The sequence below is a fragment of the Delphinapterus leucas genome, chromosome 7 (genome assembly GCF_059928025.1).
Source record: "Delphinapterus leucas isolate spDelLeu-1000000601 "Yukka" chromosome 7, BTC_Dleu_Yukka2, whole genome shotgun sequence".
Lineage (NCBI taxonomy): Eukaryota > Metazoa > Chordata > Mammalia > Artiodactyla > Monodontidae > Delphinapterus > Delphinapterus leucas.
The window spans coordinates 119,042,177-119,065,801 of NC_143135.1; positions in this window are offsets into that span (position 1 = coordinate 119,042,177).

The following is a 23,625-nucleotide window of genomic DNA, read 5'->3' on the forward strand; positions in this document are numbered from 1 at the left end:
TGATCCTCTTGGTGATGTGGGCCCTCTGGTGAGAGTCTAATCCTCTTTGGGTTCCTCACACTTTTTTGAGGTTGGCCCTCTGCTCTGAGGTCACTCCTGCCTGGCTGGCACACCCCGCATTGGCGACGTTGGCCCTCTTGTAGCAGTTGGAGCCTGCTGGGAGCCTCCTCTCCTCGGTGATGAGGGCCCTCTGGCATCAGGCCCTAACTGCTGGGCTCCCCACATTTTCTGATGTGTGCCCACTGGTGCGATGACACTCCTGCTTGGTTCGCTTCCCCATGGGGATGTGGGCCTTGTGCTCTGAGGTCACAATGGCTAGGTTGCTCACAGTTTCATGATGAGGGCCCTCTGTTGTGAGTTCATCATTGCCTGGATCCCATAGCCTCGGTGCTCTGGGCCGCCTGCTGGGATGTTCCAACTGCTGGATTCCTCACCTTTTTTATACAATGGGCCACGTGTTTTGAGGTTCATCCTGCCTGCCTCGCTCCGAGACCCATGGAGATGTGGGTCCTCTGGTTTGAGGCCACATGTGCTGGGTACCTCAACTTGCGATGATGTGGCCCCACGGGTGTGAAGACACTCCTGCCTGGTTCCCAGCCCCTTGCTGATGTGGGCCCTCTGGTGAGAGTCTGATAATGGCTGGGTCCCTTACCCTTCTGTGAGGTGGGCCCTCTGATGTGAGGTCACTCCTGCCTGGCTGGCTCACGTCACCTTGGCGATGTGGGCCCTCTGTTGGCCACTGAAGCATGCTGGGAGCCCCCTACTCTCTTTAAGGAGGGCCTTGGAAAAAACGCATATGCACTTTTTGAACAAGTGCATCATTGTCGAGGTTCTGCCTCTTCTCCTATGCTTTCAGTGCATTTCCCGTCTACCTCCTGAAATCGTTTTCCTGGAATTCTGCCCCGCTTTCAAGTCCTCTTCGCAGCCTTCCTTCAATATATTTTTGGACGATAGCTGTCATTTATAACTCTGCAGGTTTGTGAATTACAGTGCCCCTGAGCTCCTTTGTTCAACTCGCTATCTTGTGAGCTGCCTGCACACCCGCAGTATTGCTTCAGGCCCTAATCTGGTTCCGGCACGGCATTCTGAGCCTTTGGTTAATTCCACTTCCTGGTGAGAAATGAGCATTAAATTGCCCGTGCAGACACCTACAGCTAGTCTCTCATTGGTTCTCCCTATTCCTGTTCATCTTGCGCAGAAATTGCAAACTGTGACAAACAGGAGGTTAAAGGCACTGACTCTCCAAGTGGGGAGAGTGTTAGTTAAGCATCTGGAATGGTGAACCCGAGTATAAAGGGACGAAAACTGAGATGCATTTGAAAACGTTTCCCAATCACATGGTGGACCATACTCTGGGTTTCCCATACATGATGTAGCGGAAGGAAGAATCCCTTAAACCTGGAGAGTTGGGACCCTTGGAATGGGTACCATGCAGTATGACTTCAAAGGGTCTGCAATTGCTCACCGAACCTCAACAATACTATCAGGGCGAAGTGTCCGGCCTTATGTCTCCCCAGCACTGGGTGTACATGTGGTAAATCCAGGTTGCATCAGAAGCCCTGAGTGAATTATTTAAGAATTGCTCTCTATTTCACTGTCATTGTGTTTTGTTTTTGAAATTTATTTTGATAATGTGATTTATCTGATTTTCACTGTTGCCTTTAGGCCACTGAACACACGCTGGATTCTCTTATGGACACATATAAATCCATGGGTTTTAAGATTCTTGCTAGGCAGGTATATTCCTAGGCGTTGAATATGGGGTGTTGAGCCCATTTCGTTGAGCAAGCAGTAGGCCTTGTCTATTACATATTTGGCTTATGGAACGGTATCAGTGCGAATTTCAATCTCTGTTTTTATGCAGCACCCGAACTCACCTTTCCCAAAAAGCAAGCATAAGTTGGTTTTCTAAATTTGAGACACTGTTCTGTTTTGTAATTCATTTCATGTGTAGCCAAGTTTACATTCCGTGTATTAGTGATATCTTATGATGTTTCTTTTTCTGTGTGACCTATTGCACGTAGAATCATCGTACCTGAATCCACTCATTATGCCGCTACGGGCCTGATGACATAGATTTCATTGCTGAGTGATATTCCATTGTACGTAAGAACCACAACTTCTTTATCCATTTTTCGCCCTCTGGGATATTTAACTTGTACCGTACAAGAGGTTCTTGTAAACAGAGCCGTTCCAAACTTTGGGGTGCCTGTGTGGTTTTGATTTTAATTTCCCTAAGCTATAGGACCATAAGTGGAAGTGCCATAGGCTGTGTTGCTTTGTTTCTTATGTGTTTCAGGAAATACCATACACTTATCCAGAGTGGCTGTTGGCAATTCACATGCCGACCATCAGGATAACAATGCTCCCTCTTCTCCATGGCCTGTCCTGCCTTTCTGGATTTTACACTTTTTTCAGATGGCCCTTTTGACCGGGGGGCAGAGAGACTTCATTTTAGTGCAGATTTCTTTACACGCTTGCTTGGTTGGCCAAAAAGGGCGTATGCGTTTTTTCCTGATTATATTCAGGAAAAAACGCATACGCCCTTTTTGGCCAAGTGCATCATTGTCGCTGTTCTCCGTCTTTTCCTAGGCTTTAAGTGCAATTCCAGTCTACCCCCTGAAATCGTTTTCCTGAATTTCTGCCCAAATTCTAAGTCCTCTTCGCAGACATACTTCAATATATTTTTGGACGATAGCTGTCATTTATAACTCTGCAGGTTTGTGAGTTACAGTGCCCCTGAGCTCCTTTCTTCATCTCGCTAACTTGTGAGCTGGCCGCAAACCCGCAGGATTGCTTCAGGCCCTTATCTGGTTCCAGCAGGGCATGCTGAGCCTTTGGTTAATTCCTCTTCCTGGTGGGAAATGAGCGTTAAATTTGCCCGTACAGAAACCTACAGCTAGTCTCTCATTGGTTCTCCCTATTCCTGTTCATCTTGCGCAGAAATTGCAAACTGTGCCCAACAGGAGGTTAAAGGCACTGACTCTCCAAGTGGGGAGAGTGTGAGTAAAGGGTCTGGAATGGTGAACCCGTGTAAAAGGGGAGGAAAACTGAGATGCATTTGAAAACGTTTGCCGGTCACACGGTCCACCATACTGTGGGTTTCCCATGCATGTTTTGAGCTGAAGGAAGAATCCCTTATAACTGGAGATTTGGGACCCATGGAATGGGTACCATGCAGTATGTCTTCAAAGGGTCTGCATTTGCTCATCGAACCTCACCAGTGCTATCAGCCCGAAGTGCCCAACCTTATGTCACACTCAGCTCTGGGTGTAGATGTGGTAAATCCAGGTTGCATCACAAGCCTGAATGAATTATTTAAGAATTGCTCTCTATTTCACTGTCCTTGTGTTTGGTTTTTGTAATTCATTTTGATAATGGGATTTATCGGATTTTCTCTGCTGCATTCATGTTGCTGTACACACGCTTCATTCCCTAACGGAGACATATAAATCCATGGGTTTGAAGATTATTACCAGTCAGGTGTATTCCTAGGCGTTGAATATGTGGTATTTAGTCCATTTCATTGCGCAAAGGGTAGGCCTTGACTATTACATATTTGGCTTATGTGAAGGTATCTGTGCTAATTCCTATCTCTGGTTTTATGCAGCACCCCAACTCACCTTTCCCCTTAAGCAAGCATAAGTTGTTTTTCTAAATTTGAGACCCTGTTCTGTTTTGTAATTCAGTTCATGTGTAGCCAAGTTTACATTCCGTGTAGTAGTGATATCTTATGATGTTTCATTTTCTGTGTGACTTATTTCACTTAGAATCATCGTACCTGAATCCACTCATTATGGCGCGACGGGCCTGATGACATAGATTTCATTGCTGAGTGATATTCCATTGTACGTACGTACCACAACTTCTTTATCCATTTTTCACATTCTGGGATATTTAACTTGTACCGTAGACGAGGTTCTTGTAAACAGAGCCGTCCGACACTTTGGGGTGGCTGTGTGTTTTTGATTTTAACTTTCCTAAGCTATAGGACCATAAGGGGAAGTGCCATAGGCTCCGTTGCTTTGTTTTTTAGATGTTCCGGGAAACACCATACATTTTTCCAGACTTGCTGCTGGCAGTTTACATCCCGCCCATCAGCATAACAAGGCTCGCTGTTCTCCATGGCCTGTGCTGCCTTTCTGGATTTTACACTTTTTTCAGATGGCCCTTTTGACCGGGGGGCAGTGAGACTTCATTGTAGTGCAGATTTCTTTAACATGCTTGCTTGGTTGGCCAAAAAGCGCATATGCTTTATTTCCTGAATAAATTCAGGAAAAGATGCATACGCCCTTTTTGGCCAAGAGCATCATTGTCGACGTTCTGCCTCTTTTCCTATGCTTTAAATGCAATTCCCGTCTACCCCCTGAAATAGTTTTCCTGCAATTCTGCCCCCCTTACAAGTCGTCTTCGCAGCCTTCCTTCAATATATTTTTGGACGATAGCTGTCATTTATAACTCTGCATGTTTGTGAGTTTCAGTGTCCCTGAGCTCCTTTCTTCAACTCGCAACTTGTGAGCTGGGCGCAAACCCGCAGGATTGCTTCAGGCCCTAATCTGTTTCCGGCACGGCATGCTGATCCTTTGGTTAATTCCTCTTCCTGGTGGGAAATGAGCATTAAATTTGCCCGTGCAGACACTTACTGCTAGTCTCTCATTGGTTCTCCCTATTCCTGTTCATCTTGCGCAGAAATTGCAAACTGTGCCCAACAGGAGGTTAAAGGCACTGACTCTCCAAGTGGGGAGAGTGTTAGTAAATGTTCTGGAATGGTGAACCCGAGTAAAAGGGGACGAAAACTGAGATGCATTTGAAAACGTTTGCCAGTCACACGGTGCACCATACTGTGGGTTTCCCATGCATGTTTTAGCTGAAGGAAGAATCCCTTAATCCTGGAGAGTTGGGACCCATGGAATGGGTACCATGCAGTATGACTTCAAAGGGTCTGCATTTGCTCATCGAACCTCAACAATGCTATCAGCCCGAAGTGCCCAACCTTATGTCTCACTCAGCTCTGGGTGTAGATGTGGTAAATCCAGGTTGCATCACAAGCCCTGAATGAATTATGTAAGAATTGCTCTCTATTTCACTCTCATTGTGTTTTGTTTTTGTAATTTATTTTCATAATGGGATTTATCGCATTTTCACTGCTGTGTTCATGCCGCTGTACTCACGCTTGATTCTCTTACGGAGACATATAAATCCATGAGTTTGAAGATTCTTACTAGTCAGGTGTATTCGTAGGTGTTGAATATGGCGTGTTGAGTCCATTTCGTTGACCAGGGAGTAGGTTTTTTCTATTACATATTTGGCTTATCGAACGGTATCTGTGCTAATTTCAATCTCTGGTTTTATGCAGCTCCCCAACTCTCCTTTTTCCTTAAGCAAACATAAGTTGGTCTTCTAAATTTGAGACCCCATTCCGTTTTGTAATTCAGGTACTTTGTAGCCACGTTTACATTCCATGTATTAGTAATATCGTATGTCTTTTTCTTTTTGAATTATGTGACTTTGAATGATCATACGTAACTACTCTGGGGTTGTTACAACTGGCCATATTTCACTGATTTTCAGGCTGAGTAATATTCCACTCTACATAAGTGCCACACCTCTATCCATTTTTTCCCTCCAGAGACATATAAATTATATCCTAGTCGAGGATCTTTGAAACAGAGAGGCGGTAAACATTGGGGTGCCTGTGTCCTCTCCATTTTTGTCTTTCCCAAGATATACGTCCATGAGTGCAAGTGCCCTGTGCTCTGTAGCTCATTTTTTAGATGCTTTAGTAAACACAATACACTTCTCAAGAGTGACCATTGGCAATATACATTTCCACTATAAGCCTCACAGGGCTCCCTTTTCTCCTTGCCCTGTCCTGCATTTCTGGTGTTTACACTTTATGAGGAAGGCTCTTCTGACTGATGCGAAGTGATATGTTTTGTAGTACTGATTTCCAGTGCCCACCTGTTTGGTTGGCTAAAAAAGTGTATGCCGTTTTCTTGAATATATACAGAAAAAGACGCATACACCCTTTTTGGCCAACTGCAATGTTGGCAATGTTCAGCCCCTTTTCTTGTGCTTAATGGCGAGTCCTTTCTACCTCTTCCAATCCCTTTCCTGCCATTCTCCGTTGCTTACAAGTCCTTTTCTCTGACTTTCCTCAAGACATTTTTCAGTGAGAGATATTTTCAACTCTGCAGTTTCGTGAATTTTAGCGGCCCTGAGTTCCATTTTTCAACTTGTGTTTATGGGAACTGGCCACAAAGCAGCGGGATTTCCTCAAGCCCTATTCTGTTTCCATGGGCAACCCTAGCTTTTAGTCAATTCGTCTTCCTGATTGGAAATTAGAGTGACATGTGCCTGTCCGAACACCTAGGACTTGTCTCTCATTGTTCCTCCTCCTTCTGCTTCATTCTCTGGACAAATTCCAAACGGTATGCAACAGGATGTTGACAGTGCTGACATCTCCAAGTGGGAAGACTGTTCGTAAAGACGCTGGAGGGGTGAACCCGAGCACCAGGAGATGAGGAGATGAGATGCCTTTTCCAAACTCTTCCCGATCAGACGGTATACCATCTTCTGGGTGTGACAGGCATATTTTAGCTGTAGGAAGTGTCCCATTCATGTGAGGAGAACACCAGGGCTTTTTCAAAATCACTGTCTCTCCACAACCCAAACTGGGGAATTTTTTAAGCTACGGCTACACATATGTTCATTAAGGACCTTGGGAAGTAGGCAGAGTCCAAACTTTAGATGATTGAAGTCTTCAGGGTCAGAAGCACTCACCACCGGCTTCCGTTAGGTTCCATTTTAACTGTCATTAATAGATGATGTCAATAAAAATATCTATTCTTTTTTCAGATTATTTCCCCTTATAGGTTATTGCAAAATATTGAGTGTAGTTCCCTGTGCTGTACAGTAGTTCCTTGTTGATGATCGATTTTATACATAGCAGTGTGTATGTGTTAATCCCAAACTGTTAATTTATCCCTCCTCCCACCTTTCCCCTTTGGCAATAATAAATTATAAGATTTTATACTTCTCAGAAATGGGGGAGCTGAAAGAGAGGTATCATTTTCAATGGAAAAGCATTTAAAACAAGATTGAAGCTTTAACCAAGATTATTAGATGTACATCCTTGGAAAGAAATCACTTCGTTTCTCTAGTATTGACCTGACAAATAAGACAAACCTTTCACTGAACTTGCTTATAATAAAGTGATGGAAATATCAAATGGAAGTGTTAGAAACATCTTATTTTACCCGAGCCTTATACACTGTTCTATGTTAATTACAGTTTGGCTCCCACATCTGTTCATTGAAGTTACAATGTTCTCAATTTCTGTTACTGATCCTCCAGAGTGGACCCCAACAAGTGTCCCCCTGCCCAGTGTCATTGGAGCCAACAGATCGAGACTGAGTTTGGTTCAGAAGCAAAGGAAACTTTATATTTTGATCAGAGAATGCAGAGGTGAGAGCATGTGCTACCCCGTGGGCTGTGGGCTGGGCTGCTGTGTAGAGATCCTGTCAGAGTCAGTGGGAGGGAGGGGGCGGAGTTCTCGAGGGCCCGGTTGGCTGCAGCTCAGGCTCTATATCGCGGAGTCTGCACTGTGCTCCAGGAGCTGAAGTGTCGACCCAGCCATTCTGCACTAGGAAATCTGGTCTGAAGTGCCGGCTGTTGAACCTCTGTATGCGGGACCCTAGGAGCACGTGAAATTAGACAAAGCACAAAGGATAAAAAAGGTTAGACTTTATTTTATTGCCCAGATTCTATTTTTATCTCCCAGGGATTTTTAAGGGGCTTTGCCTGGGACAAACCCCTCTTCTGCATTTTGTCCCCTTCCTCATTCTTAGAGTGCTGAGGGTGCAGACCCTTCATCTGTAACTGCTGAGTGCTGAGTTAGGAGCCCTCATACCTGTGGGAGAGGGTCTGAACTTCTCCCCAGCAGCCTCCAGGTGACGTTGTTTGTCCGCAGGCCTCCTGCCTCCCTGCTCCTCCGCCTGAGCACAAGTATTGGTAGTGTTATAGATTCTAATGACCTTTAAGGGTCCAGGAAGGAGATGTGCAGTGACGCTGTGAGGTCCAGTTTCACCCCGCCCCACATTTGTTCGGCCACCTTAGGCTGACCGTTTCTGCCAGCCTAGATGCTCTGACCAGTAGTCTGTGCTTTCTTCAGTTAGGCCCCTGAATTAACGTAAAAACAGCACCAGGTGTCAGCACCCTGACTGCTCAACTCCCAGACAGTCCAGGGTCAGTGGTGATGAAGGACCATGATGGCCACTGAGTCAACAGCCTTTTGAAGTAAACAGGAGTCCAGCCGGTCTTATTGGCCACCATCATCACAGTGTCTGTAGGCTTTTCTATGGTGACAGCGTGATATACTGTTCCCCTGCCAAGATTATTACCTCCCCTCTGGGTGCAGTAAGTCCTGCAAGCAGTAGTCTACTCTTTTGGGACACACTCTTGTTGTTTTATGAGAGAAACTCCAGGTCAAGTGATGGTCACACGAGTCGTCATGGTGCCCCTTTGCCCCAGTTATCTCTCTGGAGGTTGGAGTTGGAGGACCTCCTCACTCAAGGTCAGTGTGCCCACGGAGCAAACCCTGCAACTTCAGGGCATGGTTGGGGGTTAGGATCACCACGTGGGGTCCTTTTCCCTTAGGAGGGAGGTGGCCTTTTGAGCTGCTGATTTCCAGGTTTTCAGATACTGCCAGTATCTTGGCCAGATGTGGCGGTGGGCCAAGCCCCTTGGTGACCGTAGTTTATCCTACCTGGATGGCATTCTTGCATTGTTCCATTTCAAGTGGTCCCAGGTTTTGCACTAATACTCCAATGGCCATTCAAATTTCACTAGGAATGTAAAGGTCAAAGGGTTTAGCTAAATTAGGGAGTTCCAGGGCAAGGGTCTGAATTGACTGCTCTTTCCATTCTTGAAAGGCCACTTCTGGATTCTATTCAAAAGGATCATCATCTTTTTCTTTCAGTGTTTCATATAGAGGCCCAGCTAGTAGACTGTAGTTAGGGATCCAGAAGCAGCAAACCCTGGCCTCCCCAGGAACCCCTAAGCTGTCTTCTAGTTTTAGAAATGGGTAAGGCTGTAAATTGTTTCTTCCCTTTCCTGGGATGGGCTTCTCCGACCTTCTGTGAGAATGCAGCCCACGCAGGTCACCATAGTCTGTGATATTTGAGCTTTTTCTTGGACAACTTGTATCCTTTATTGGCTTGGTAGTTCAGAGGTCTCCTTAGTAGGGCTGGCGATCAGAATGTCGTCTGCATATTGAAGGAGTGTTTCCTTTTCCAGAGGTAGAACTTTTAGGTCTTTAGCTGAGCTTTCCCCAAAGATGGTGTGGGAATTTTTGAACCCTTGGGGCAAGACGGCCCGGAAGTATTGTTTTAGTTGTATGTTGAGTCCTGCCACTCACAAGCCAAAATTTCTTGTGACTCTGGGACTAATAGAATACAAAAGAAGGCTTCATTGAAGACTAATACAGAATACCATGTCCTGGTGGTTAGTAGAATGACCAGCAGGGTGTAGGGTTTAGGAACTACTGGAGGTATATCCTCGGTGGCTTCACTGACTGTCCTGACATCTTTTACCAGGACTCCAGCAGCCCATGGGGCTCTCGAGGTCAGGCCAATCCCAGGATATGGAGCTCACCTGGGCAGGTACCCCACCCCCACCCCAGCCCACGGGGCTCTCGTGGTCAGGCCCCTCCCAGGATACAGAGCAACCTTTTCAGGTACCGTGGCAGGGCTGGGCACACAGGAGCCATGCACATCGCCCTCATTGCAGAGCACTCCCAGCTCACCTGTCACTCAGATCTGACACAGAGCACCTCAGAGCAGGACTTGAACTAACAAACAGCAGCTCCGACAGGTCTGTGACCCTGGGCATCACTCTATGTGGCCTCCCTCCACCTGGTCTTCCAGAGACTTCCACTGCACCCGGGGCACCAGGCCTCTGTCTCCACCCACCACCCACCCCTCCTCTCCCTGACTTCTGGGTTCCTCTCATTAGGAGAGGGTTTTCTTGAAGTTGTCTCCCACTCATGGGCCAGATAATATAATTAGAAAACAAGCCAGAGCTGCAGCCCCTTGTCTATCCTGACTCTCAGGAGCCCACACCTGTTCCTTGGACCTGGCCGATTCAGCAAGTTCCAGTTTCTGCAACTGTGAGCCCCTGAGGGGTGATTATTGGCTGGCCTGGGAAGCCCGACCGTGCCGGCCAGACCTCCCCAGGTGTGCCTGGGTTGAGATCAATATAAACACCGCTCCAGGCAGCAAGAGCACCTGCAGCTGTGCCTGACGCCATTTTCTGCCCTGTCAGCAGTCTCGGGGCTGGACTGGTGAGAGGGAGTGAGAGGCCACGGCTTTGTGGGTTGCCCAGTGTGAGTGGGGCTCTGCTGGACTTTCTGCAGCAGTTGCCAAGATGCCACCTGCTAAAGAAGAGGATGTGCCACCCATACCTGCCGCTGGAATTTCTCCCTGGGCAGAGGTGAGTAAGGAAGAAAGCAGTGGGGGCCGGGACAGGAGGGGTATCTCAGGCAGGGAAATGGAAAGCTTCCAGAAGAGCACCCAGGGCCAGGACCATCCTGTCTGGCCTGCAGGCACCAAGTCGGCTGGCATGCTGTCGCTCATGTGGCTCCATGGCCCTTCCTCTAGGCTTTCAAGTCCTTGTACATATTCAGGTGTTTTACCTGGGAAGGGTGGGAACATTTCTGCAGCAGCTGGCCTGGGGCTCGGCCCACGTTTACTCACAGATGCCTCGGCACGGGCCCCCAGCTTTGCAATGAGGACGCTTGTTGCGTGGGGCATGCTGGCTGAATGGGAGATGATTCCCCACCACTGACCAACTTCAGAATTGTTTACAACTGGAGCAAGGGCCCTGATACGGTTTTCCTCTGTGTAACTGGTGGGTTCTGTTTTTTTTTCTTTTTTTCGTTTTTGGTTCAAGGTAGATTTTATTCCTCTTTTTTGTATTTACAGATATAAGCATGGAAATAATTTATTCATATAAATACATGTATGTGAAGGGAAGAATATTTTTTCTGTTTTACTTTTTGTAATTTTGAATTTTATTTTATTTTTTTATACAGCAGGTTCTTTTTGGTTACCTATTTTATACATAGAAATGTATACATGCCAATCCCAATCTCTCAACTCCTCCCACCACCACCCCCCTAACAGCTTTCCCCCCTTGGTGTCCATACGTTTGTTGTCTACATCTGTTGCTCTATTTCTGCCTTGCAAAACGCTTCATCTGTACAACTTTTCTAGGTTCCACATATATGCATTTATATACAGGATTTGTTTTTCTCTTTCTGACTTACTTCACTCTGTATGACAGTCTCTAGATCCATCAACGTCTCTACAAATGACCCAATTTCATTCCTTTTTATGGCTTAGTAATATTCCATTTTATATATGTACCTCATCTTTATGCATTCGTCTGTCTGTGGGCATTTAGGTTGCTTCCATTACCTGGATATTGTAAATAGTGATGCAATGAACATTGCGGTGAATGTCTCTTTTCGTTTTATGGTTTTGTCTGGGTATATGCCCAGTAGTGGGATTGCTGTATTATATGGTAATTCTATTCTTAGTTTTATAAGAAACTCCATAATGTTCTCCACAGTGACTGCATCAATTTACATTCCCAACAATAGTGGAAGAGGTTTCCTTATCTCCGCACCCTTTCCAGCATTTGTTGTTTGTAGATTTTCTGATGATGCCCATTCTAACAGGTGTGAGGTGATACACCATGGATTAGTCTATTTCGTTGAGCAAAGAGTAGGTCTTGTCTATTACATATTTGGCTTATGGAACGGTATGTGTGCTCATTTCAATCTCTGGTTTTATACAGCACCCCAACTCAACTTTCCCGTTAAGCAAGCATAAGTTTTTATCTAAATGTGAGACTCTGCTCGGTTTTGTAATTCAGTTTATGTGTAGCCAAGTTTACACTCCCTCTATTTGTGATATCTTATGATAATTATGTTTCTCTGTGTGACATATTTCTCTTAGAATCATCATACTTAAATCCACTCAATTTGCTGCTACAGGCCTGATGACATTGATTTCATTGCTGAGTGATATTCCGTTGTACGTAAGTAGGACAACTCCTTTATCCATTTTTTTCTTTCTGGGATATTTAATTTGTACTGGACTCAAGGTTCTTGTAAACACAGCAGCCCTGGATATTGTGTTGGCTGTGTCTTGTTGATTTTAATTTTCCTAAGCTATAGGGCCAAAAGTGGAAGTGCCCTAGGCTCTGTAGCTTTGTTTTTTAGATGTTTCAGCATACACTATAAACATCACCAGAGTGTCTGTTGGCAATTTACATTCCGTCCATCAGCATAACAAGGCTCCCTGTTCTCCATGGCCTGTCCTGTGTTTCTGGGTTTTACACTTTTTTCAGATGGCTCTTTTGACGAATGGGAAATGAGAGTTCATTGTAGTGCGGATTTCCATTGCTCGAATTCTTGGTTGGCCACAAAGGGCATATGCGTTTTTTCCTGAATATATTCAGGAAAAAATGTATACGCACTTTTTGTCCAAGTGCATCACTGTCAAAGATCTGCCGCTTTTCACATGCTTTAAATGCAATTCCAATCTACCTCCTGAAATATGATTCCTGCAATTCTGCCTCGTTTTCAAGTCCTCTGTGCAGACTTACTTCAATATATTTTTGCCAATAGCTGTCATTTATAACTCTGCAGGTTTGTGAATTACAGTGCCTGTGATTTCCTTTCTTAACTCGTTTCCTTGAAAGCTGGCCACAGAACCGCAGGTTTGCTTCAGGCCGTAATCAGGGTCCCGCACGGCACTCTGAGCCTTTGGTTAATTCCTCTTCCTGGTGGGAAATTAGAGTTAAATGTGCCCCTCCAGACACCTGCCTCACTCCCAGCCCCTTGGTGATGTGTGTCCTCTGGTTTGAGGCCACATGTGCTGGGTTCCTCACCTTTTGCAGATGTGGCCCCACTGGTGTGCGGACACTCCTGCCTGGTTCCCATCCCCTTGGTGATGTGAGCCCTCCAGTGAGAGTCTGATCCTGGTTGGGCTCCTCACACTTCTGTGAGGTGGGCCCTCTTCTCTGAGGTCACTCCTGCCTGGCTGACACACCCCGCCTTGGCGACGTCGGCCCTCTGGTGGCAGTTGGAGCCCGCTGGGAGCCTCCTCCCCTCAGTGATGAGACCCTCTGGCATCAGGCCCTAACTGCTGGTTACCCACATTTTCTGATACGTGCTAAGTGGTGTGAGGGCACTCCTGCCAGGTTCCCATCCCCATGTGCCTTCTGCTCTATGGTCCCAACACCTGTGTTGTTCACAGTTTCAGGATGTTGGCTCTCTGGTGTTAGTTCACTCAGGCCTAGATCCCATAGACTCTGTGCTCTGAGCCGCCTGCTGGGAGGTTCCTACTGCTGGATTCCTTACCATTTTTATTCTTTGGGTCCTGTGTTTTCATGCTCCTCCTTCCTGACTCACTCCCAGCCCCTTTGTGATGTGGGTCCTCTGGTTTGAGGCCACATGTGCCGGTTTCCTCACCTTTATTGATGTGGCCCCACTGGTGTGAGGACACTCCTGCCTGGTTCCCATCCCCTTGGTGATGGGGGCCCTCTGGTGAGAGTCTGATCCTGGCTGGATTCCTCACCCTTCTGGGAGGTGGGCCCTCTGCTGTGAGGTCACTCCTGCCTGGCTGGCACACATCACCTTGGCGATGTGGGTCCTCAGTTGGGAGTTGGTGCCTGCTGGGAGTCTCCTCCCCTCGGTAATGAGGGCCCTCTGGCGTCAGGCCCTAACTCATGGGCTCCCAAAATTTTCTGATATGTGCCCTGTCGTGCGAGTACACTCCTGCCACGTTCCCATCCCCATGGGGATGTGGGCCTTCTGCTCTGAGGTCCCACCAGCTGGGTTGCTCACAGTGTCATGATGTGAGCCCTCTGCTGTGAGTTCACTGTGGCCTGGATCACATAGGCTCCGTACTCTGGGCCACCTGCTGGGGGGTTCCAACTGCTGGATTCCTCACATTTTTTATTCTGTGGGCCCTGTGTTGTTAGGCTACTCCTGCCTGCCTCACTCGGAGCACCTTGGAAATGTGGGTCCTCTGGTTTAGGCCACATGTGCTGGGTTCGTCACCTTTCTATAATGTGGCCACACTGGTGTGAGGACACTCCTGCCTTGTTCCGGTCCCCTTGGTGATGTGGGCTCTCTGGTGAGAGTCTTATCCTGGCTGGTTTCCTCACCCTTCTGTGAGGTAGGCCCTCTGCTGTGAGGTCACTCCTGCCTGACTGGCACACGTCACCTTGGCGACGTGGGCCCTCAGTTGGGAGTTGGTGCCTGCTGGGAGTCTCCTCCCCTCGGTAATGAGGGCCCTCTGGCGTCAGGCTCTAACTCCTGGGCTCCCAAAATTTTCTGATGTGCGCCCTGTGGTGTGAGTACACTCCTGCCAGGTTTCCAACCCCATGGGAATATGGGCCTTCTGCTCTGAGGTCCCAACGGTGGGTGGCTCAGTTTCATGATGAGGGCCCTCTGGTGTGAGTTCACTCCGGCCTGGATCCCATAGCCTCGCTGCTCCTGGCCGCCTGCGGGGAGGTTCCAACTGCGGGATTCCTCACCTTTTCTCTTCTATGGGCCCTCTGTTTGGAGACTCCTCCTGCCTGACTCACTCCCAGCCCCTTGGTGATGTGTGTCCTCTGGTTTGAGGCCACGTGTGCTGGGTCCCTCACCTTTCGATGATGTGGCCCCGCTGGTGTGAGGACACTCCTGCCTGGTTTCTATCCCCTTGGTGATGTGGGCCCTCTGGTGAGAGTCTGATCCTGGCTGGGTTCCTCACCCTTCTGTGAGGTGGGCCCTCTGCTGTGAGGTCACTACTGACTGGCTGGCACACCCCGCCTTGGCGACATCGGCCCTCTTGTGGCAGTTGGAGCCTGCTGGGAGCCACCTCCCCTCGGTGATGAGGGCTCTCTAGCGTCAGGCCATAACTGCTGGGTACCCACTTTTTCTGATACGTGCTAAGTGGTGCGAGGACACTCTTGCCATGTTCCCAACCCCATGGGGATGTGGGCCTTCTGCTGTGAGGTCCCAATGGCTGGGTTGCTCACAGTTTCATGATATGGGCCCTCTGCTGTGAGTTCACTGCAGCCTGGATCGCATAGACTCGGTGCTCTGGGCCGCCTGCTGGGAGGTTCCCACTGCAGGATTCCTCAGCTTTTTTATTCTATGGGCCCTGTGTTGTGAGGCTACTCCTGCATGCCTCACTCCGAGCCCCTTGGAGATGTGGGTCTTCTGGTTTAGGCCACATGTGCTGGGTTCCTCACCTTTCTATGATGTGGTCACCCTGGTGTGAAGACAGTCCTGCCTGGTTCTGATCCTCTTGGTGATGTGGGCCCTCTGGTGAGAGTCTAATCCTCTTTGGGTTCCTCACACTTTTTTGAGGTTGGCCCTCTGCTCTGAGGTCACTCCTGCCTGGCTGGCACACCCCGCATTGGCGACGTTGGCCCTCTTGTAGCAGTTGGAGCCTGCTGGGAGCCTCCTCTCCTCGGTGATGAGGGCCCTCTGGCATCAGGCCCTAACTGCTGGGCTCCCCACATTTTCTGATGTGTGCCCACTGGTGCGATGACACTCCTGCTTGGTTCGCTTCCCCATGGGGATGTGGGCCTTGTGCTCTGAGGTCACAATGGCTAGGTTGCTCACAGTTTCATGATGAGGGCCCTCTGTTGTGAGTTCATCATTGCCTGGATCCCATAGCCTCGGTGCTCTGGGCCGCCTGCTGGGATGTTCCAACTGCTGGATTCCTCACCTTTTTTATACAATGGGCCACGTGTTTTGAGGTTCATCCTGCCTGCCTCGCTCCGAGACCCATGGAGATGTGGGTCCTCTGGTTTGAGGCCACATGTGCTGGGTACCTCAACTTGCGATGATGTGGCCCCACGGGTGTGAAGACACTCCTGCCTGGTTCCCAGCCCCTTGCTGATGTGGGCCCTCTGGTGAGAGTCTGATAATGGCTGGGTCCCTTACCCTTCTGTGAGGTGGGCCCTCTGATGTGAGGTCACTCCTGCCTGGCTGGCTCACGTCACCTTGGCGATGTGGGCCCTCTGTTGGCCACTGAAGCATGCTGGGAGCCCCCTACTCTCTTTAAGGAGGGCCTTGGAAAAAACGCATATGCACTTTTTGAACAAGTGCATCATTGTCGAGGTTCTGCCTCTTCTCCTATGCTTTCAGTGCATTTCCCGTCTACCTCCTGAAATCGTTTTCCTGGAATTCTGCCCCGCTTTCAAGTCCTCTTCGCAGCCTTCCTTCAATATAGTTTTGGACGATAGCTGTCATTTATAACTCTGCAGGTTTGTGAATTACAGTGCCCCTGAGCTCCTTTGTTCAACTCGCTATCTTGTGAGCTGCCTGCACACCCGCAGTATTGCTTCAGGCCCTAATCTGGTTCCGGCACGGCATTCTGAGCCTTTGGTTAATTCCACTTCCTGGTGAGAAATGAGCATTAAATTGCCCGTGCAGACACCTACAGCTAGTCTCTCATTGGTTCTCCCTATTCCTGTTCATCTTGCGCAGAAATTGCAAACTGTGACAAACAGGAGGTTAAAGGCACTGACTCTCCAAGTGGGGAGAGTGTTAGTTAAGCATCTGGAATGGTGAACCCGAGTATAAAGGGACGAAAACTGAGATGCATTTGAAAACGTTTCCCAATCACATGGTGGACCATACTCTGGGTTTCCCATACATGATGTAGCGGAAGGAAGAATCCCTTAAACCTGGAGAGTTGGGACCCTTGGAATGGGTACCATGCAGTATGACTTCAAAGGGTCTGCAATTGCTCACCGAACCTCAACAATACTATCAGGGCGAAGTGTCCGGCCTTATGTCTCCCCAGCACTGGGTGTACATGTGGTAAATCCAGGTTGCATCAGAAGCCCTGAGTGAATTATTTAAGAATTGCTCTCTATTTCACTGTCATTGTGTTTTGTTTTTGAAATTTATTTTGATAATGTGATTTATCTGATTTTCACTGTTGCCTTTAGGCCACTGAACACACGCTGGATTCTCTTATGGACACATATAAATCCATGGGTTTTAAGATTCTTGCTAGGCAGGTATATTCCTAGGCGTTGAATATGGGGTGTTGAGCCCATTTCGTTGAGCAAGCAGTAGGTCTTGTCTATTACATATTTGGCTTATGGAACGGTATCAGTGCGAATTTCAATCTCTGTTTTTATGCAGCACCCGAACTCACCTTTCCCAAAAAGCAAGCATAAGTTGGTTTTCTAAATTTGAGACACTGTTCTGTTTTGTAATTCATTTCATGTGTAGCCAAGTTTACATTCCGTGTATTAGTGATATCTTATGATGTTTCTTTTTCTGTGTGACCTATTGCACGTAGAATCATCGTACCTGAATCCACTCATTATGCCGCTACGGGCCTGATGACATAGATTTCATTGCTGAGTGATATTCCATTGTACGTAAGAACCACAACTTCTTTATCCATTTTTCGCCCTCTGGGATATTTAACTTGTACCGTACAAGAGGTTCTTGTAAACAGAGCCGTTCCAAACTTTGGGGTGCCTGTGTGGTTTTGATTTTAATTTCCCTAAGCTATAGGACCATAAGTGGAAGTGCCATAGGCTGTGTTGCTTTGTTTCTTATGTGTTTCAGGAAATACCATACACTTCTCCAGAGTGGCTGTTGGCAATTCACATGCCGACCATCAGGATAACAATGCTCCCTCTTCTCCATGGCCTGTCCTGCCTTTCTGGATTTTACACTTTTTTCAGATGGCCCTTTTGACCGGGGGGCAGAGAGACTTCATTTTAGTGCAGATTTCTTTACACGCTTGCTTGGTTGGCCAAAAAGGGCGTATGCGTTTTTTCCTGATTATATTCAGGAAAAAACGCATACGCCCTTTTTGGCCAAGTGCATCATTGTTGCTGTTCTCCGTCTTTTCCTAGGCTTTAAGTGCAATTCCAGTCTACCCCCTGAAATCGTTTTCCTGAATTTCTGCCCAAATTCTAAGTCCTCTTCGCAGACATACTTCAATATATTTTTGGACGATAGCTGTCATTTATAACTCTGCAGGTTTGTGAGTTACAGTGCCCCTGAGCTCCTTTCTTCATCTCGCTAACTTGTGAGCTGGCCGCAAACCCGCAGGATTGCTTCAGGCCCTTATCTGGTTCCAGCAGGGCATGCTGAGCCTTTGGTTAATTCCTCTTCCTGGTGGGAAATGAGCGTTAAATTTGCCCGTACAGACACCTACAGCTAGTCTCTCATTGGTTCTCCCTATTCCTGTTCATCTTGCGCAGAAATTGCAAACTGTGCCCAACAGGAGGTTAAAGGCACTGACTCTCCAAGTGGGGAGAGTGTGAATAAAGGGTCTGGAATGGTGAACCCGTGTAAAAGGGGAGGAAAACTGAGATGCATTTGAAAACGTTTGCCGGTCACACGGTCCACCATACTGTGGGTTTCCCATGCATGTTTTGAGCTGAAGGAAGAATCCCTTATAACTGGAGATTTGGGACCCATGGAATGGGTACCATGCAGTATGTCTTCAAAGGGTCTGCATTTGCTCATCGAACCTCACCAGTGCTATCAGCCCGAAGTGCCCAACCTTATGTCACACTCAGCTCTGGGTGTAGATGTGGTAAATCCAGGTTGCATCACAAGCCTGAATGAATTATTTAAGAATTGCTCTCTATTTCACTGTCCTTGTGTTTGGTTTTTGTAATTCATTTTGATAATGGGATTTATCGGATTTTCTCTGCTGCATTCATGTTGCTGTACACACGCTTCATTCCCTAACGGAGACATATAAATCCATGGGTTTGAAGATTATTACCAGTCAGGTGTATTCCTAGGCGTTGAATATGGGGTATTTAGTCCATTTCATTGCGCAAAGGGTAGGCCTTGACTATTACATATTTGGCTTATGTGAAGGTATCTGTGCTAATTTCTATCTCTGGTTTTATGCAGCACCCCAACTCACCTTTCCCCTTAAGCAAGCATAAGTTGGTTTTCTAAATTTGAGACCCTGTTCTGTTTTGTAATTCAGTTCATGTGTAGCCAAGTTTACATTCCGTGTAGTAGTGATATCTTATGATGTTTCATTTTCTGTGTGACTTATTTCACTTAGAATCATCGTACCTGAATCCACTCATTATGCCGCGACGGGCCTGATGACATAGATTTCATTGCTGAGTGATATTCCATTGTACGTACGTACCACAACTTCTTTATCCATTTTTCACATTCTGGGATATTTAACTTGTACCGTAGACGAGGTTCTTGTAAACAGAGCCGTCCGACACTTTGGGGTGGCTGTGTGTTTTTGATTTTAACTTTCCTAAGCTATAGGACCATAAGGGGAAGTGCCATAGGCTCCGTTGCTTTGTTTTTTAGATGTTCCGGGAAACACCATACATTTTTCCAGACTTGCTGTTGGCAGTTTACATCCCGCCCATCAGCATAACAAGGCTCGCTGTTCTCCATGGCCTGTGCTGCCTTTCTGGATTTTACACTTTTTTCAGATGGCCCTTTTGACCGGGGGGCAGTGAGACTTCATTGTAGTGCAGATTTCTTTAACATGCTTGCTTGGTTGGCCAAAAAGCGCATATGCTTTATTTCCTGAATAAATTCAGGAAAAAATGCATACACCCTTTTTGGCCAAGAGCATCATTGTCGACGTTCTGCCTCTTTTCCTATGCTTTAAATGCAATTCCCGTCTACCCCCTGAAATCGTTTTCCTGCAATTCTGCCCCGCTTACAAGTCGTCTTCGCAGCCTTCCTTCAATATATTTTTGGACGATAGCTGTCATTTATAACTCTGCATGTTTGTGAGTTACAGTGTCCCTGAGCTCCTTTCTTCAACTCGCAACTTGTGAGCTGGGCGCAAACCCGCAGGATTGCTTCAGGCCCTAATCTGTTTCCGGCACGGCATGCTGATCCTTTGGTTAATTCCTCTTCCTGGTGGGAAATGAGCATTAAATTTGCCCGTGCAGACACTTACAGCTAGTCTCTCATTGGTTCTCCCTATTCCTGTTCATCTTGCGCAGAAATTGCAAACTGTGCCAAACAGGAAGTTAAAAGCACTGACTCTCCAAGTGGGGAGAGTGTTAGTAAATGGTCTGGAATGGTGAACCCGAGTAAAAGGGGACGAAAACTGAGATGCATTTGAAAACGTTTGCCAGTCACACGGTGCACCATACTGTGGGTTTCCCATGCATGTTTTAGCTGAAGGAAGAATCGCTTAAACCTGGAGAGTTGGGACCCATGGAATGGGTACCATGCAGTATGACTTCAAAGGGTCTGCATTTGCTCATCGAACCTCACCAATGCTATCAGCCCGAAGTGCCCAACCTTATGTCTCACTCAGCTCTGGGTGTAGATGAGGTAAATGCAGGTTGCATCACAAGCCCTGAATGAATTATTTAAGAATTGCTCTCTATTTCACTGTCCTTGGGTTTTGTTTGTGTAATTCATTTTGATAATGGGATTTATCGGATTTTCTCTGCTGCATTCATGCCGCTGTACACACGCTTCATTCTCTTACAGAGACATATAAATCCATGGGTTTGAAGATTCTTACTAGTCAGGTGTATTCCTAGGCGTTGAATATGGTGTGTTTAGTCCATTTCGTTGAGCAAGGGGTAGGACTTGACTATTACATATTTGGCTTATGGAAAGGTATCTGTGCTAATTTCTATCTCTGGTTTTATGCAGCACCCCAACTCACCTTTCCCCTTAAGCAAGCATAAGTTGGTTTTCTAAATTTGAGACCCTGTTCTGTTTTGTAATTCAGTTCATGTGTAGCCAAGTTTACATTCCGTGTATTAGTGATATCTTATGATGTTTCATTTTCTGTGTGACTTATTTCACTTAGAATCATCGTACCTGAATCCACTCATTATGCCGCGACGGGCCTGATGACATAGATTTCATTGCTGAGTGATATTCCATTGAACGTACGTACCACAACTCCTTTATCCATTTTTCACATTCTGGGATATTTAACTTGTACCGTAGACGAGGTTCTTGTAAACAGAGCCGTCCGACACTTTGGGGTGGCTGTGTGTTTTTGATTTTAATTTCCCTAAGCTATAGGACCATAAGTGGAAGTGCCGTAGGCTCCGTAGCTTTGTTTTTTCGGTGTTCCGGGAAACACCATACACTTCTCCAGAGTGGCTGTTGGCAATTTACATCCCGCCCATCAGCATAACAAGGCTCCCTGTTCTCCATGGCCTGTGCTGCCTTTCTGGATTTTACACTTTTTTCAGATGGCCCTTTTGACCGGGGGGCAGTGAGACTTCATTGTAGTGCAGATTTCTTTAACATGCTTGCTTGGTTGCCCAAAAAGGGTGTATGCGTTTTTTCCTGAATATATTCGGGAAAAAACGCATACGCCCTTTTTGGCCAAGAGCATCATTGTCGACGTTCTGCCTCTTTTCCTATGCTTTAAATGCAATTCCCGTCTACCCCCTGAAATCGTTTTCCTGCAAATCTGTCCCGCTTACAAGTCGTCTTCGCAGCCTTCCTTCAATATATTTTTGGACGATAGCTGTCATTTATAACTCTGCAGGTTTGTGAGTTACAGTGCCCCTGAGCTCTTTTCTTCAACTCGCTATCTTGTGAGCTGGCCGCAAACCCACAGGATTGCCTCAGGCCCTAATCTGGTTCCGGCACGGCATGCTGAGCCTTTGGTTCATTCCTCTTCCTGGTGGGAAATGAGCGTTAAATTTGCCCGTGCAGACACCTAGAGCTAGTCTCTCATTGGTTCTCCCTATTCCTTTTCATCTTGCGCAGAAATTGCAAACTGTGCCCAACAGGAGGTTAAAGGCACTGACTCTCCAAGTGGGGAGAGTGTTCGTAAAGGGTCTGGAATGGTGAACCCGAGTAAAAGGGGACGAAAACTGAGATGCATTTGAAAACGTTTGCCAGTCACACGGTGCACCATACTGTGGGTTTCCCATGCATGTTTTAGCTGAAGGAAGAATCCCTTAAACTTGGAGAGTTGGGACCCATGGAATGGGTACCATGCTGTATGACTTCAAAGGGTCTGCATTTGCTCATCGAACCTCACCAATGCTATCAGCCCGAAGTGCCCAACCTTATGTCTCACTCAGCTCTGGGTGTACATGTGGTAAATCCAGGTTGCATCACAAGCCCTGAATGAATTATTTAAGAATTGCTCTCTATTTCACTGTCCTTGGGTTTTGTTTGTGTAATTCATTTTGATAATGGGATTTATCGGATTTTCTCTGCTGCATTCATGCCGCTGTACACACGCTTCATTCTCTTACGGAGACATATAAATCCATGGGTTTGAAGATTCTTACTAGTCAGGTGTATTCCTAGGCGTTGAATATGGGGTGTTTAGTCCATTTCGTTGAGCAAGGGGTAGGACTTGACTATTACATATTTGGCTTATGGAAAGGTATCTGTGCTAATTTCTATCTCTGGTTTTATGCAGCACCCCAACTCACCTTTCCCCTTAAGCAAGCATAAGTTGGTTTTCTAAATTTGAGACCCTGTTCTGTTTTGTAATTCAGTTCATGTGTAGCCAAGTTTACATTCCGTGTAGTAGTGATATCTTATGATGTTTCATTTTCTGTGTGACTTATTTCACTTAGAATCATCGTACCTGAATCCACTCATTATGCCGCGACGGGCCTGATGACATAGATTTCATTGCTGAGTGATATTCCATTGTACGTACGTACCACAACTTCTTTATCCATTTTTCACATTCTGGGATATTTAACTTGTACCGTAGACGAGGTTCTTGTAAACAGAGCCGTCCGACACTTTGGGGTGGCTGTGTGTTTTTGATTTTAATTTCCCTAAGCTATAGGACCATAAGTGGAAGTGCCGTAGGCTCCGTAGCTTTGTTTTTTCGGTGTTCCGGGAAACACCATACACTTCTCCAGGGTGGCTGTTGGCAATTTACATCCCGCCCATCAGCATAACAAGGCTCCCTGTTCTCCATGGCCTGTGCTGCCTTTCTGGATTTTACACTTTTTTCAGATGGCCCTTTTGACCGGGGGGCAGTGAGACTTCATTGTAGTGCAGATTTCTTTAACATGCTTGCTTGGTTGGCCAAAAAGGGCGTATGCGTTTTTTCCTGAATATATTCAGGAAAAAACGCATACGCCCTTTTTGGCCAAGAGCATCATTGTCGACGTTCTGCCTCTTTTCCTATGCTTTAAATGCAATTCCCGTGTACCCCCTGAAATCGTTTTCCTGCAATTCTGCCCCACTTACAAGTCGTCTTCGCAGCCTTCCTTCAATATATTTTTGGACGATAGCTGTCATTTATAACTCTGCAGGTTTGTGAGTTACAGTGCCCCTGAGCTCATTTCTTCAACTCGCTATCTTGTGAGCTGGCCGCAAACCCACAGGATTGCCTCAGGCCCTAATCTGGTTCTGGCACGGCATGCTGAGCCTTTGGTTAATTCCTCTTCGTGGTGGGAAATGAGCGTTAAATTTGCCCGTGCAGACACCTAGAGCTAGTCTCTCATTGGTTCTCCCTATTCCTTTTCATCTTGCGCAGAAATTGCAAACTGTGCCCAACAGGAGGTTAAAGGCACTGACTCTCCAAGTGGGGAGAGTGTTCATAAAGGGTCTGGAATGGT